Genomic DNA, 15406 nt, shown 5'->3' with positions numbered 1-15406 from the left:
TAAACTGGACACTTAAAGTGGTTAAGATGGTAAATTTTATGTTATGGATATTTTATCACAATTAAGAAAAAATAAGAAAGTATAAAAATCAAAAAAGTTAAGTGATTATCTCATACCAATTTTAAACAGATGACTTAAGTTTCTTTTTATGAATATCAGAGGTATTTTTAAAAAATAACCTAAGTTAAGTTTCACATAGGTTCATGAAATTAGCTAGATTTAGTTTTGCTTCCATGGCTTAAAATGGTTTTGTCTGCTCAGGGAATTCTCGAATCAGGTCTCCATTTTTGTTTTAGAAACCCCCATCCTTCACTGGCAAGTTAGACATTCCTACAAAGCAGTTACAAAGCTCCTGGCTGTGCAGACAACACTGTATCCTGGGATTGTGTCCATGTGTCTACTGAGGCTAGAGTTTTAGAGAACCTGAAGGAAGCCATGTCTTGGCTATTCTTTGTGGCCTTTAGTAGAATCTTAAGGGAAAAAAAAAAAAAAGAAGAAGGAAACCTTCGAAATAAAGGAGAGCCCTTGAAGGCTAGGATATGGGGGTGCCTATTTCTCAAAAACTAAATCCATCAAGTCTATTGTCAAGACTTCAGAGCTATAACCACGACTGACCACAGGGAACATAAGGACCCAAAGATCACTGGAACGTATGCTCCTCAGAACAGAGACTATATTTTTATTTTCTCATTATCGACCCTCTGAACAGTGGCAGGCACATGATAAGTGCTTAGTAAGTATTTACTGAATGAATAATTGAATGACTCAACATGCATTATTAGCCCAAGTATTTGATTAAATTAAAATTGGATGAAAGGACACCACAGTTTTATGGTGTTGTTTTACCAGAGAAATCCCAAGCTTTTCAAACAAGGTAGTTTGTTCAGGCTTGATCTCTCATCCTCAATTATGGAGTTGTTTAGTCTCCATTTCGTATGTAATTTTAAAACATCCATTAAGCTAAATCAGTATGCTATAAGGGAAAGAAGATAGAGATGAAGAAACAGTTCTTAGAAATTAAATATATGATGGTAGAACCTGGGGGAAAAAGTGTCAGAAGGTAATATTTTATAGGGCAGAAAAAATAGAGGGAAAATCATAATTAAAAGATTAATCTAGAAGAGCCAACATCTGAATAGTAAGTATCTGAAGAAGAAATAACAGGGATTATTAAAAGAAAAAAATTTAAGGAGGTAATACCAGGATATTTTCCATAATGAAATGAAAGGGCCTGTCAAATCCCCAAAATGTTATTTGAAGAATATCTTATAGTGAGACACAGCATGGTAAAATTTCAGAACAATGGTGACAAACAGAAGGCCTTAAAACTTTCAGAGTAGAAAGACCAACAGCAATAGTAAGACAAATGGCAAACAATGAATTGAAGATATTAATAAAAGCAGACTTCTCAACAACAATGGCAGTAAAAGAAATACTAAAAAGAAATGAAGAAATGCTTTTGACATATTGAAGGAAAGGGATTTTAACCAGAATGCTCTACTTAATCAAACTATCAATTAAATGTGAGCATAAAATAAAGACATTTCAGGTATGCAAGGTATAAGACACAAAAACAAAACAAAAACCTTGCACAAACCCTTTCTTGGCCATTTATTGGAAGACGTGTTGAATAAGTAAAAAAGAAGTAAACTAAGAAGGAGGAAGATGTGTTATTTGAAGGCTTTCTGGGAATAAAGTGGGGGTAGCTGTGTAGACTGTAAATCTCTCTGAATTATCCCTAAATAAAAAGTAGTATAAATTAAACAAATACTAATGACATCTACAACAAACCTCAGTTTGGGGATACATTATATCCCCCAACCATAAACTATGAGTAAGTGGGGAAGAGCCAGCGAAACAGTAACACCTGAATTTTATCAACAATGGTGTGGGATGAAATATATGGGGTTGGAAGTAGGAAAGACCAAGGAATTTCTTTCTGATGGCCTTGAGAGCGAAAGGACTCAAATGTTCATAAATTTTGGTTTCCTAGTCTAAAATTCAGCAAACTTTCTTCCCTCATCCTCTTCCCCCTGCATCTAAAGGAATATCCTTTTACTCTCAGCAACACTTCAAAGGCAATTATTAGGCTTACACTACTTTCTGTAAACTCACCTAATTTCCCCCCCATCATTAATAAATTATATTATATCTGCATTATTAGAGCATATAGCCTTTAAACATGCTACTAAATCCCATAAAAGTCGAGGGCATTTATATAATTTACTAAGTAAGAAAAGTTTTGAGAGTGAAAGGGACTACTACTAATTAAGCCAAGATAAGAGGGATAAACTGGACTGTATTGGCAAATTGGATATATGATCATCCTGTTTATAACAACCATTTAGTCTTACTATTATAGGTAATATATATTTAATGCTTATCACATGTCCTTACACTGAAGTCCACTGTCCAATAAATTCTGCAGGAAGAGCTCACGATAGCAATATAGATCAAGTCTTTGCACATTCATGGAAGATCTACTCAGCCTTAATACTTGAAGGTAGACAAATGACAAAATGTGATTCTTATTTTCTTATTTTTAGTAACATTTTTTATAACGGCCTTATTGAGATATAACTCACATACAATTTACCCATTTAAAGTTTGCAATACAATGCTTTTTAGTATATTCACAAGGTTGTTCAACCATCACCACACTCAAGTTTAGAACACTTTCCTCACTACACAAAGGAAGGCTGTCCCCCCACCCATTTGCCCCCAACTCCTCCAATCCTAAGAAACCACTATTTTCTGTCTCTATAGATTTGCCTGTTATGAGAATTTCATATAAATGAAATTACATGATCTTTTGTGACTGGTTTCTTTCACTTAGCACAACATTTTTAAGGTTTAGCAATATTATAGCAGGTATCAGTACTTTTTTATGGCTGAATAATATTTCATTGTATAGGAAGAATAAAATTAAATTACCAGTTTAATGGAAATAAGAGCTGACAAAAATTTTTAAGAAATGGTTTGACTAAATTGCTTTTTCTCTATCAGCATTATACTTGATATGGTTATTGTATTAAGTATGAGATATAAATCTAATGTTAACTATAATTTATTTAATAAATATATATTTAATATAAGCACAGAATATATTTAATATTTTAATGGGAGGAAGTATTTTATACTTCTTTTAATATAAGATATTTTATATTATCGATATGGAAGAGTTAACAACATGGGGGAACCCTGTTAGAGGTCCAGGCATACATACAAAAGGTAAGGACAGAAATATGGCTTGTGGAATTTTTTTCTGTCTACAAGGGAAATAACATTTCTGATAGTCACCTTTTAATGTTCCGATTACTACAACACCTTAAATAATACAGTTTTACCAAAGCAAAGGACCCTTACAATCAGTGAACAACACACTGAACAGCTAGTTTTCTAAGTGAGAAATAGTTAAAACTCCTCAGGTAAAGAATGCACTTGAGAAATAGTGAACATATCAATTCTAATAATTGAGGCGCAAACTAATCGCTTCTTGTGCTTCTCTTACCACCACCTCCAGTAACTACAATTTTGTTGGGAGGGCATTTGGATGTTTCTCTAGAATTTAACAAAAAAATTACCGTAGCTTTATACATATTTTTTTCTTTTGTTATATGAATAGTAAGTCAGGTACAGTAATAATGGTATGTATGTGAAGAAAAATATTATGCGATGATTATCACTTAAAGTAGAGGTGCTCTGCAGAGTGTCGAGTAGAGCAGTTTTCAACATACACAAGATACTTGCCCTTGTGGAGTTTTTAGGCTAAGGACTGATTTGTAAGCCTAGATGCTCATGCAATCACCTAAGGTGCTTTTGATCCATGAGCTTCATCCTCTGAGATTCTGACTTCATTGGCCAGAGGTGGGGCCTGAGCATCAGTTTTGTAAAAGCATATCAAGTCATTCTAATATGCAGCCAGGGTTGAGATCTATCATTCTATGAGATGGATCATTTGATCAATATACTTCAGAGCCATGTGGCAGATCTGACCTTGGACGCCATCCTTATGCATTTAAACAGGAGAGAAAGAAGTCAGCATGGTATGGATGGAAAGTCGAAATTTGAGGAAATTACCAATTAGTTCTTATTCTCCCCATAAAGATAAAATTTCCCATGTATAGTGAGGACAAAAGGAGGCTTGAAAAGGGGAAAAGAATCTGGACAGTTTATCCTAATAGTTGGAAGAGAAAATTGATACACATACACTATCAGAAAGTTTTGAAGACCCAGATGAAGTCAGAAACCTTGAATTTGTAGTAGCACTAATTTCTATCTATGCTTGATTTTCTGTCATAGATGGAAAGAAGTGTATATATCTTATCTTACTTACAAAATGTGAATTATTCTCATTTTTGCTTTAATTTCTGAGCCCACAGTGTGATGTTGGTAATGCTAATCTATAGAGACTCAACAGGAAGTATAAAAAGACCTAGATCTAGTGCCAGCCCCACCCTAGTGCCTAAATTCTTACAGGGAAATATAGTTCTGACATGCACATTACCTACACACCAGACACTTCTGGGCTTTATACATATTTAAGTCACTAAGTCACTTTATACATATTTAAGTCATATTTAAGATGGGGCTTTTTGTTTAATGATAGAATTTGCTATCACTTTGATTCTTTGTTCTTACATGCCTCTCAGCATGCAAATGGCAGCACAAGGTAACTTTGGTGTATTGAGTATCACTGGAGAGATGAATATCATTTAAGAAAAGAGTTTAATGATTTCTTTCCTAAAACTGTCCTCAAGTGGTAAACATAAGGAAACTTAATGTTTTCAAAAGTCATTCTGAGACAGTCACACTATATTAAAAATGTTCCTGTTTGCCTCTTTCAAGAAGAAAAAACTCCTACGATGTTTTAAAAAGAAGGGTGTGAGACAATAATGTCTCCAAACAAGATTTATAATAAAAATAGTTAAGATGCTGGAAATCAACACCTACCTATTGAAAATTTACAGGTCTTTCTGCAAAGATCACTCAATATACTATGTATGGTTATAGAAATCTGACCAGTAATTAATGGCCACAGGAAATGCACAATGATGAGAATCGTGGAATTAGCTCAGTGATACACTATTTTCAATTTTTCCTTTTGCAAATGAGGAGACTGAGTCCTAGGACAGGTAAGACCTGTCCAAGGCACAATTTATTCATCAACAAAAAAGGTACTGGGTACCTATGTCATCTATTGACATTGTGAGGTGGTAAGAAAGTGAACAATATGAAGTTTTCTATATGTTCAAGGAACAGTTACTACAAGAGGTCTCCTCACAATCTAGTGTTCTGTCTGCTACTCTAAAAAGCAGGAACTAGTCACAGGGGAGCAAACCACAAAGACACTTCCCACCAAGATCAGCTTGGGAGATATGACCCATTGCAGCTGCCCACCAAATATATGTTGAATAAAGAAAAGAGTCCATAGAAAGAAAGGAGTATGTTAAATACATATTCAAGTGGATCTGGGTGAAAATTATAGGAACACTGTAGGAAATTCTAGGTGAGAAATATGGAAAAAAAAGTCTCAAATCAAAAAGGGAAACTAGGATTTTGTTGGCTAGTCAACAAATTGGCTTGGATGAAGTGAAGGGACTTTTGGTTAAGGTGAGAGACAAAACACAGAATGGGATCAGACCTATGTAAATTTTTGAGTCTGAGACTGTTACCTTTTCACTCTATTCCATGGACAAAATAGAAGCACCAAGGTGTTACCCAGGTGAAAACCAGGATGAAAGGAGTTCTTTAGGAGGGCTGCTTTGGGCATGTGGAGAACAGACTGGAGTAAAGAAAGGGAAGTAAGAAGATAGGTCAAGGAGCCATTACCCCAGGGCTGGTGAACTATGGAGGGCTTAGCAGGAGTAAGTAGGGTGATGGTAGGAAGAGAAAGAAGGAGCTATTTGAGATAAATTCAAAAGAAAAAAATAATGACCTGGATTTGGTGCTGAAAAGACATTGGAAACTAATCCTGGAAGAAAGAGGAAAGTCTTTAAATCTGGAGCTGAAAGCTGAAGTCACAGAAATAGGTATCCTGATTAAGTTAGCAAATATATGAAGAATATTCTTGTTTCAGATTGAATTCAGGTAGTCTTTCAGAGTTGTCTACTTTGAAAAAATAAAAACAAAACAAATGAACAAAAATACAGTCAAAGAACAGGAAAAAAAAAACCCCCAACTAACTAGGAGTTATGAGAACTACACTAATTACACTAATTCTTATGAATCTGGTCTTGAAGTCTTTCCTTAGATGGAATAATAAAGAACAGTTACACTGGGAAATTACTATTCAATACTAGTCAACACATAAACAACCCTACTTTTGAAAAATAACCAGATAAATCTGTCCTCTTCACACTCTCCCTTATCTAATTATAATAGGAAACAGTTGCCTTTGAAAAAAAAAAAAAAGACAGGTAATTTTTAAAAGCCTGTATCATAATTTATGGTTTTTAATAAGACCAGTAGGATATAGGCATTTTAAATTAGTTATAAAATATTGATAAATACATATTGTTTGTAAAAGAGAGACTATGCTTCAGTAAGCTATGTTTATTTCTTCACTTAATTCAGATTTAAATAAGTCTCCATTGATCCATTTTGAGATGTTTCTTTGCAAAAAAATCATCTGAAAGGTCTTTATTCTAGTGATATGTTCTGCTTAATATTCCATTTACATTTGAGATAATTCTATTGTTTTGCTTTCCTATACTACCTACAGTGACCAAAGCTCATTTATTTCAATTCACGCTTCTTTTTTTTAGGTTATTTAATACTGCATAATAAGACAATCAGGCCACAACCCAGTGCACTCTAAGCAGCATGGGAATGATCCAAAAAATACAAAATGAAGTTAATATAACATAAAAATAACTGTGTAGCATATAAGGAAATCAAATTACTGGTAAATATTTTAATGTCATTAGGATCCACTGTAAAGTCATTCAGCAAACTTAATATCCTCAATGTCTTCCTTACAGGGTGATTTTCATCAGACTATTCTTGGATACATTTAAAAATATTTTTGAAAAAGACTCTCAAGTTTAAATGTACATTCTATTAGCTCTTCATATTGTACAACTAGAATTTAGTCAATTTTACGTACACGCAAGGATGGACAGTGTTTTAATGAAACATAAGAGTGGCCTATTAAATTAGAAGAAAACCAAAGAATCTGCTCATGCTTTTGCATTCATTTAAGCTTGCTTCTATCTGCTGGTCCTCAGCCAGCTAAATAGATGCTGTGTCCTTTTTAGTTTCCCTCATTATCAGAGAATTCAGCATATTGTTTTCGAAGTGAGTCTTTTATGCAACTATAGTTTGAAATGATCTCTTCTCCTACTGAGCTTTGGAAACTATATTAAAAAGAACATAGCCTGTTATGCTGTGGTAACAAGTTGTCCTGAAAATCTCAGGATTAACACAACGAAATTTATGTCTTTCTCATTCAACATGTCTAAAATTAGTAACCCCAGAGCTCTGCTCCACAAAGTTACTCAGGCTTTTGGAGGCTCCTGTATAATGAGATACTGCCATTTCAAAAAAAAAGAAAGAAAAAAAAAAGTGACTACAGGGTACACTGTGGCAAGTGAGGTAGAACATAATGAACTCTAGTCCTCATTTTCATTGCTACTTACTTGGGGAAGGAGTTTAGGAGATTTAAGAAGAAAAGTAGTGTTAGACACCAAGAGCTGTCTTTACATCCTGAAAGTTACCTCTCCTAAGAGGCAGCACTGTGAGTTCAAAAGATCACTGGACTTGGAGGCAAAAGACCTGTCTGATTTTGAACAAGTCACTTAGATTTTCTGGGCTTTAAGCTGCAAAAGGACTTTAGATGAGATTGTGAGAAGAGGAACATTAAGACATTAGAACCTTATGCTGTCGCACTAGGTTGATGGCTTTAGATGGTGAGTTTCACTATGTTGTAAGAATTCAGTTAGAATAATAAACTTAAGAGGTCTAACACTAAAATAAAATTAGACATTAAAGCCAAAGAGGCCAAAAAACTTAAAACTCTCCTCTCTCTCCCTCATTCACTGCTCAGGGACATCTTCCACGAAGCAAACTAAATTCTAATGGCAAGGAAAACAATGGCTTTCCTTTCCTGTTAAGTCGGAATTCCTCTGTTAAACAAGGATGCTTCCAGAGTTTGGACCCAATTCGAGTGCTCAGAAAATAAAACAGAAAAGGTAAATAATGTCTCTTCCTCATTTTATATACAATAACTGATGTTTATATATTTTTCTTTTTTATAGTACAGTTGGCATACAATATTTTCTGTTTCAGGTGTGCAACATAGTGATTCAATATTTATATATCTTGTGATGTGTACACCACACTAAGTCTAGCAACCATCTATCTCCCTGCAAGATATTTATCATTTTTAATATCACATAAGATATCAAATAAGTCCAGGTTTCTTTGATGCTTTCCAGTAGAAACTGCATATTACAAAAAAAACCCAAAATCTTATAATGACAACATTATTTTCTAGAACTCTCAGAATAAAAAGGTAAGGAAGTTCCATTATGCTATTTCTCTTGTTAAGGTTTCTGTTCCCCACCATGTCTGCTGCCATTATGTGGACATGGGAAAAGTGCTGTATTATAAAATGATTGGAATTAATAGGAAAGACCTAGGAAATTGTTTTAATTCAGGATTTATAAAATATTTGAGGCATGATTAGTCTGGTCTTTGCTTGACTCACAGGCAACGCCCTGTGTCCAACGAAATCAATTCTGTCATGCAAATGATTTCTGACTTAATTTAAATTATACCAGGACTACAAGGGCCACGGCTACTAGAGGGAAATATAATTGGTAAGTTATTATCATTATAGAGCTGCATACTCTGTCTGAATTGGGAGTAATACCTTAACTTCAGTCTTAAATCTAGGTACGAATCACTGGCCAATATCAGGTTTGACTTGAAATTTAATGCCATGTAACAGGAGTTCGTAAAAGCAAACCAAAGGATGTAATGGTTTGCCTGAATAAGGTTCAGAGATTTTGTCCTCAGAGGTCTGCCTAAGGAAGTTTGCAAATGGTAGTTCATAAATGTTGTACAGGAACCAGAGTAGACTCAGTGTTATCTATGATTTTTATCAGATTCAAACTCAACATAAATCTCAGTGAAGCCATTTGTGTTCATAGAATAGCTAAGAAATGGCAGATATAGTTCACACAGAGAAGAAATTATTTATGGAATATATCTTCTATGATTCCCTTTCATTTTATTAATACTGAAATGATCTCTTTATAAAAATTATCAAAATCAACCAAAAGTGAGAGAAAATAGAAGGAAGCAAAAAATTATTGTATTTCAGAATCTTAAAAAAAGGGGCGTGGGAGGAGCAGGGCTTTAGAAATGAAGGAGTAAAGAGCTAGTCAGAATCTCTCCCAAGGGGAAAAAAACAATTTAATTGGTACAAATTATAGAAGACACTCATTAATCATTCATATTCTCTGGAAATTTTCCTAAATGCATACAGCATTCATTCAAGAAAATGTACTAAGTCTCGGTAAGAACTGCGAGAGTCTGTAGCATGTGAGCCATGATCCAGTCCATTATACCCCTTCCCCAGCTCCTGGAAGCTCTACCCTAGACATTTGTAGCCAAGAAGTCAGGAATTCCCTTTCCTTTCAGCTCCTAGTTTTAAACTACATCAAGGAGGGTTCTGGAATCTCTCTTCTGTAAGCCCCATGTTGCATAAGTTCTATTCCAGGCAAGTAAGGTCAAAACAACTGAGTCTGTATTCCCCCACCCAGCTGTCACTATAGTGCAGAAGCTCTATTCCAGGTGCTACAGGCTGAAAATACAGGGGTCCTGATGGCCTCGGCCTTCTATCCCTTATAGGATGAAAGTTCTACCCTGAAAGGTGAGAAGAAGCAAAACTGACAGAATTCGAAGGGAAAATAGCAGTTCAACGATGAAAGCTGAAGACATTGAGATGCCACTTGCAATGGGTAGAACAACCTAGAAGATCAACGAGGAAGCAGAAGACTTGAACAGTTCTATAAACCAACTAGAAGCAACAAATCTCTCTAGAACACTCCACTAAACAATAGTGGAATACATATTCTTCCCAAACATACACACACACACACACACAATAAACCAACTAGAAGCAACAAATCTCTCTAGAACACTCCACTAAACAATAGTGGAATACATATTCTTCCCAAACATACACACACACACACACACACAGAACGTTCTCCAGGTTAGACAAAATGCTAAGCCATAAAACAAATCTTAATAAATTAAAATAATTGAAATAATAGAATGTGTATTTTTAGATCACATAAGAATTAAATTATAAATCAATAACTAAAGGAAATTTGGGAAATAGACAAATATCAGGAAATTAAAAACACCGATAACCAATAGGTGTGTTTAAAGAAGAAATCACCAGGGATATTAAAAAACATTTTGAGATAAATTAAAATAAAACATAACAAAGCTTATAGAATGTAGCTAAATCAGTGCTCAGAATGAAATTTCTAGCTGTAAATGCCTGAATTAACAAAGAAAAATCTCAATGAATAACCTCATGTTCCATCTTAAGGAACTAGAAAAATAAGAGCAAAGCACGCAGAAGGAGGAAAACAAAAGATGAGAGCAGAAATAAAAGAAATAGAGAAAAATACAATACAAAACATCAATAAAACCAAAATTTGGTTCTTTAAAAAGATCAAAAAAATTAACAAAGTTTTGCTAGAATGACAAAATGATAAGATGGGGGTGTGGGGGGAGATAGAGAGAGGAGAAGGAAGGGAAAGAAACGGAAGAGAAAAGAAAAGAAAGGAAGAGAAGAGGATGCAAATTACCAAAATCAGGAACAAAATCAGTACATCACTACCAAACTTTGAGAAATAGAAAGGATTGTAAAAAAATACTAACTTAACTGTATGTTAACAAGTTAGATGACATAAATGAAAGGACAAATTCCTAGAAAGACACAAATGACCAAAACTGACTCCAGAATAAATAGAAAATCATAGTAGGCCAATCATGAATAAAAAGATAGAATTAATCATTTAAAAACTGCCCAGAAAGAAGAACCCTGACCCAGCTGGTCCACTGGTGAATTCCAAGTATTCGAAAAAGGATGAAAACCAATTCTTTACAAACTCTCCCAAAAAACAGAAGAGGAGAAAACACTTCCCAACTCATCCTATGATACTAGTATTGCCCTGATACAAAAGACATCACGAGAAAACTGCAGAATATCCCTTATGAACATAGAAGCAAAAATCCTAAACAAAATATTAACAAAGTAAATACAACATATTAAAAAAAATATTATATACCAAGGTCAAATAGGAATCATACCAGAAATGTAATATTGGTTTAACATCTGGAAATCAATTAATGTAATCCTTATATTAATAAAGAGAAATCATATAATCATCACAACAGAGACAAAAAAAATATTTGACAAAATACAATACTCACTCATGATAAAAATGCTAAGTCAACTAGTAGAAGTAAACTTAGCCTGATATGAGGCATCTACAAAAAACCTTCAGTTAACATGGTGAAAAAAAAAAAAAAACGAATGCTTGCCCTAAGATCAGGAACAAGATGAGATCTGTTCTCACCATATCTATTCAGTATTGTGCTAGAGGTTCTAGTCATAGTAATTAGGCAGCAAAAAGAAATAAAAGGCATCTAGATTGGAAAGGAAGAAGTGAAACTCTCTCTATTCATAGAGGACATGATCTTGTATATAGAAAATCCTAAGGAATCCATTAAGACATTATTAGAACTAATAAGCATTTAAAGATCAGGGAAATGTAAACGTAAACCACAACAAGATACTACTCACTTCCCCAGGATGGCCATGATAAAAAAGAGACAACATTAAAGATTGGTAAAATGTGGAAAAACTAAAATCCTCATGCTGGTAGTAATGTAAAATGATGCTGTAACTTTGGTAAACAGCTTAACAGTTACATATTTTCTAAAATTATATTGTGGTGATGGTTGTACAATCCTGTGGGTGTACTAAAAATCACTGAATTTTACACTTTAAATGGGTGAATTGTATAGCACATTAGTTATATCTTAATAATGTTTTTAAAAATCATGCATTTTCATGTTGCATTCATTCCTAAAAACAAAATGTTTTTTCTCATTTCTGTGTTTTATGTGTTTCTAGAGCTTGAATCACAGGACTGGGAGAGTCCAAAACCAGAGAGACGGCTTGCTGAAGACGATGTTAGGTTTTCAACAGTTAGGGACTGATGGAAAGAATTAAGAGTATTTGCCTTTACTGAAGACAAAACAAAGAATGCCTCCACTCGACCATCCCCAAATTCACCTATTTCTGAAGAAATGTTCTTGGTCACAGCTTTAGTTTGAAAGAATCTGGATCTATTTTATACAGTTCTTTTTAATCAGCCAAGGGAAGCTATTAAAAGAAGAACCTTAACAGCACTAATTCAAAAGATTGCCTTGTATGCTGGAACATACCTGATGAAGGACTAGCCTCTCACTCTGGGGAGTGAGGGAGAGTTGAGGACTTTGGGGCAAGAGAAAACAGGTAAGCAGAGCTGGTATTGAGTGAGGGTCTCAGTACTTCGTGAGGTGTTCTTTATGTAACCTGATTCTATTTGCTCACAGACGATTATCCAGCAAACTTAGAGAAAAACACGAGGACATAAATGAGCAAAAGCAGTCCAGTTTCCTCTTCCAAAGAATCAAAGACCCAGGTATTGAGCTGAGCTCAGTGCAGAATCTCAGAAAATGTGGTTACTCATGGAGGAGCGGCTTTGAGGAGCTGGATGATGGGAAAAGATCCAAAATAGGGTTGCCAGACTAAATGTCCATCAACAGGTAATTAAGAAAAGTGGTACATGCACACAATGGAATATTACTCAGCCTTTAAAAAGAAGGAAATTCTGCAATAAGCAACAACATGGCTGAACTTGTACGACATTGTGCTAAGTGAATTAACCAAGTTACAGAAAGACAACTACTGCATGATTCCACTTATATGAGGTTTCTAATGTAGCCAAATTTATAGAATCAAAGAGTGGAATAGTGGATGTCAAGAAGTGGAGGAGGAGGAAATGGAGAGTTACTCATCAACAGGCACACATTTTAGCTAAGCAAGATGAATTTCCATAGCCCTCTCTCTGTTTCATTTGTAAATGTTCATATCCTCAATTGTAATGGGGAAGAGTTAGATCTGCTGTACAATATTGCACCTATGTTGCACACTTAAAATTTTATTTTTGTATTGCACTGCACACTTTAAAATTTCTTAAGAGGTAGATCCCATGTTAAATGTTCCTACCACAATAAATTAAAAAAAAAAAATTAAACAGAGTTGCCAGAAACAAGACAGGACACCTAGTGAAATGTGAATTTGAGATAAACAACAAATTTTCTTAGTGTAAGTACGTCCCAAATATTGCATGGGACATTTTATTTGCTAAGTTTGCGTCTTTTTTTGTATTTATGTTTGCTAAATATGGCAACTCTAATCCAATGGACGAAGTTAATAAATTATCTGGGCAATCATTTGACAAGTGCAAAGGCTAGAAAGAGAGGGAGAAGCTCCAAGAGATGGATATTAGGATAGGAGAGGAAGCCTGGGGGCAAAAGGAAGACTAGAAAAGCCCACAGCAGCAGCTTTTCAGTGGATTTCATAGCTAGTTTTGTGGCCCCAGGTAAAGAAATTATTAAAGATATGTTGACTATGGGCGGAATATTAAATAATTTGAGTTTTTTATATTTCATGTCTCATGATATAAACATTCAAGAACCTTCCTGAGCCATATGAAGATTATTCTTGGGCTAACATATGACTAAGAGTAATAGTTGCAAGAACCTGCTCCCTTCAGGGGCTCCCAAATGATGACTCTTTTGAACTTCTCAAAAGCATAAGGTCCTATATTTCCAAGCCTGAAGACCCTGAAATATCTGTAATGCAGCTACCCCATGAAAGCTTTCTCAAAGAAATAGAAGAAAAATGGTACTTTAGTTGCCAGCTGAAGTCTTCAAAAGCAACAAGAGAATGGGAAAAGGAAAAGTAATGAGCACACATACATGAAAAGAGTAGTCCCCAAGAGCCTGAAAATAATAAGCATGTGTGCCCTCCAAGTTAAACTAGCAAAATATAACTGAAATTAGCATGATTTGCCACTTGGAGGGGTAAACCAAGACATGGCTTTTAATGTGTCACTGAAGCATTAGAGAACAACCCAAAAATTCAATCATTGTGATGTGGGGGAGATCTCGAGGGGATAGATATGCAATGTAAGTGTAATGTAGTAATGCGAATATAATGAAAATCATCAAACATGAAGCCTGAATAAATAAATTCAGAAGGATGACCTGGCAATGTCTGTCAAAGCAATGTCCTAAAAGTACAGATCTTGGCTAAGCATACAGAAGTATTATGATTTGTTTGGCTAGCAAACTCTCCACGAGCCTTTTGAATAAGGTGAGAATGTGCTGGTCAGGCTGATCTGAGCGTTTGAGTCACTGTAAATCAATAGTCTACTTTCTGGCTTGTGTACATTAGCCTCTGTGAGTTTGGTTGAAAGCGAGTCCATACCTGAGAGGCAGATCTACTCACCACAATAGTAAACCAGTTTGGTTTCACAGTCTGAAATGCTAAGGTCAGCTTCTGGGCTGTGGTGACTGGCTCAAGGAATGCCCTTGGTGACCTGTCCAGACAGCCCTCCCAGGACAATGCACCAGGACTCATTACCTGCCTCCCTTAAACATAAATGCACAGTGCTCCTAAGATAAAAGACATTTTATAAATTCACATAAGATGGTCTTTACATCTCATTGCCTAATTCTCCCCCATTCTTGGTCAACAACTAGGTCATGTCCAGTGTAGATTACCTTGTAGCGCAGAACCTAGAACATTCCTGTGTTCTGACTGCTATGCTGGCCCAGCTGAAACACAGACTATTAATTATCCATAACCCTCTCTCTGTTTCATTTGTAAATGTTCATATCCTCAATTGTAAAATTTTTGATTAAATGAACCACTTCTTCCCACATACCTTATACTACATAAAAGTTTCTGTTAGGTTGAGACAGACTTCTTAATCATGAATGACTTTCGTCCTATAGAGTTTCAACAGCAGGGCAATGGGGAAGAGTTAGACAAGTATCTTTGATTTTAAAGGCTTACGTTTCCTAGCTATTGCAGGCAGACACTTTGAGCCATAAATAAGGTATGGAAATGCTTTGTGAAAGAACAAATGCATCTTAACAAACTGCTACTGGCAGGGAGGTAACACATCTCTGACATTATTTTCTAAAAGCTTCTAACTCTTGATTTTCACACTTCACCCAACCTCTAAAGACATAGAAGCTTTAAAACTTATGTAAAAATAGTAAAAAAAAAATTGTTTAAATTTACAAATAACTTTAT

The sequence above is a fragment of the Pteropus vampyrus genome, unplaced genomic scaffold, assembly GCF_000151845.1.
Source record: "Pteropus vampyrus isolate Shadow unplaced genomic scaffold, Pvam_2.0 Scaffold590, whole genome shotgun sequence".
Classification (NCBI taxonomy): domain Eukaryota; kingdom Metazoa; phylum Chordata; class Mammalia; order Chiroptera; family Pteropodidae; genus Pteropus; species Pteropus vampyrus.
Note: the sequence above shows the minus strand (reverse complement) of the source record.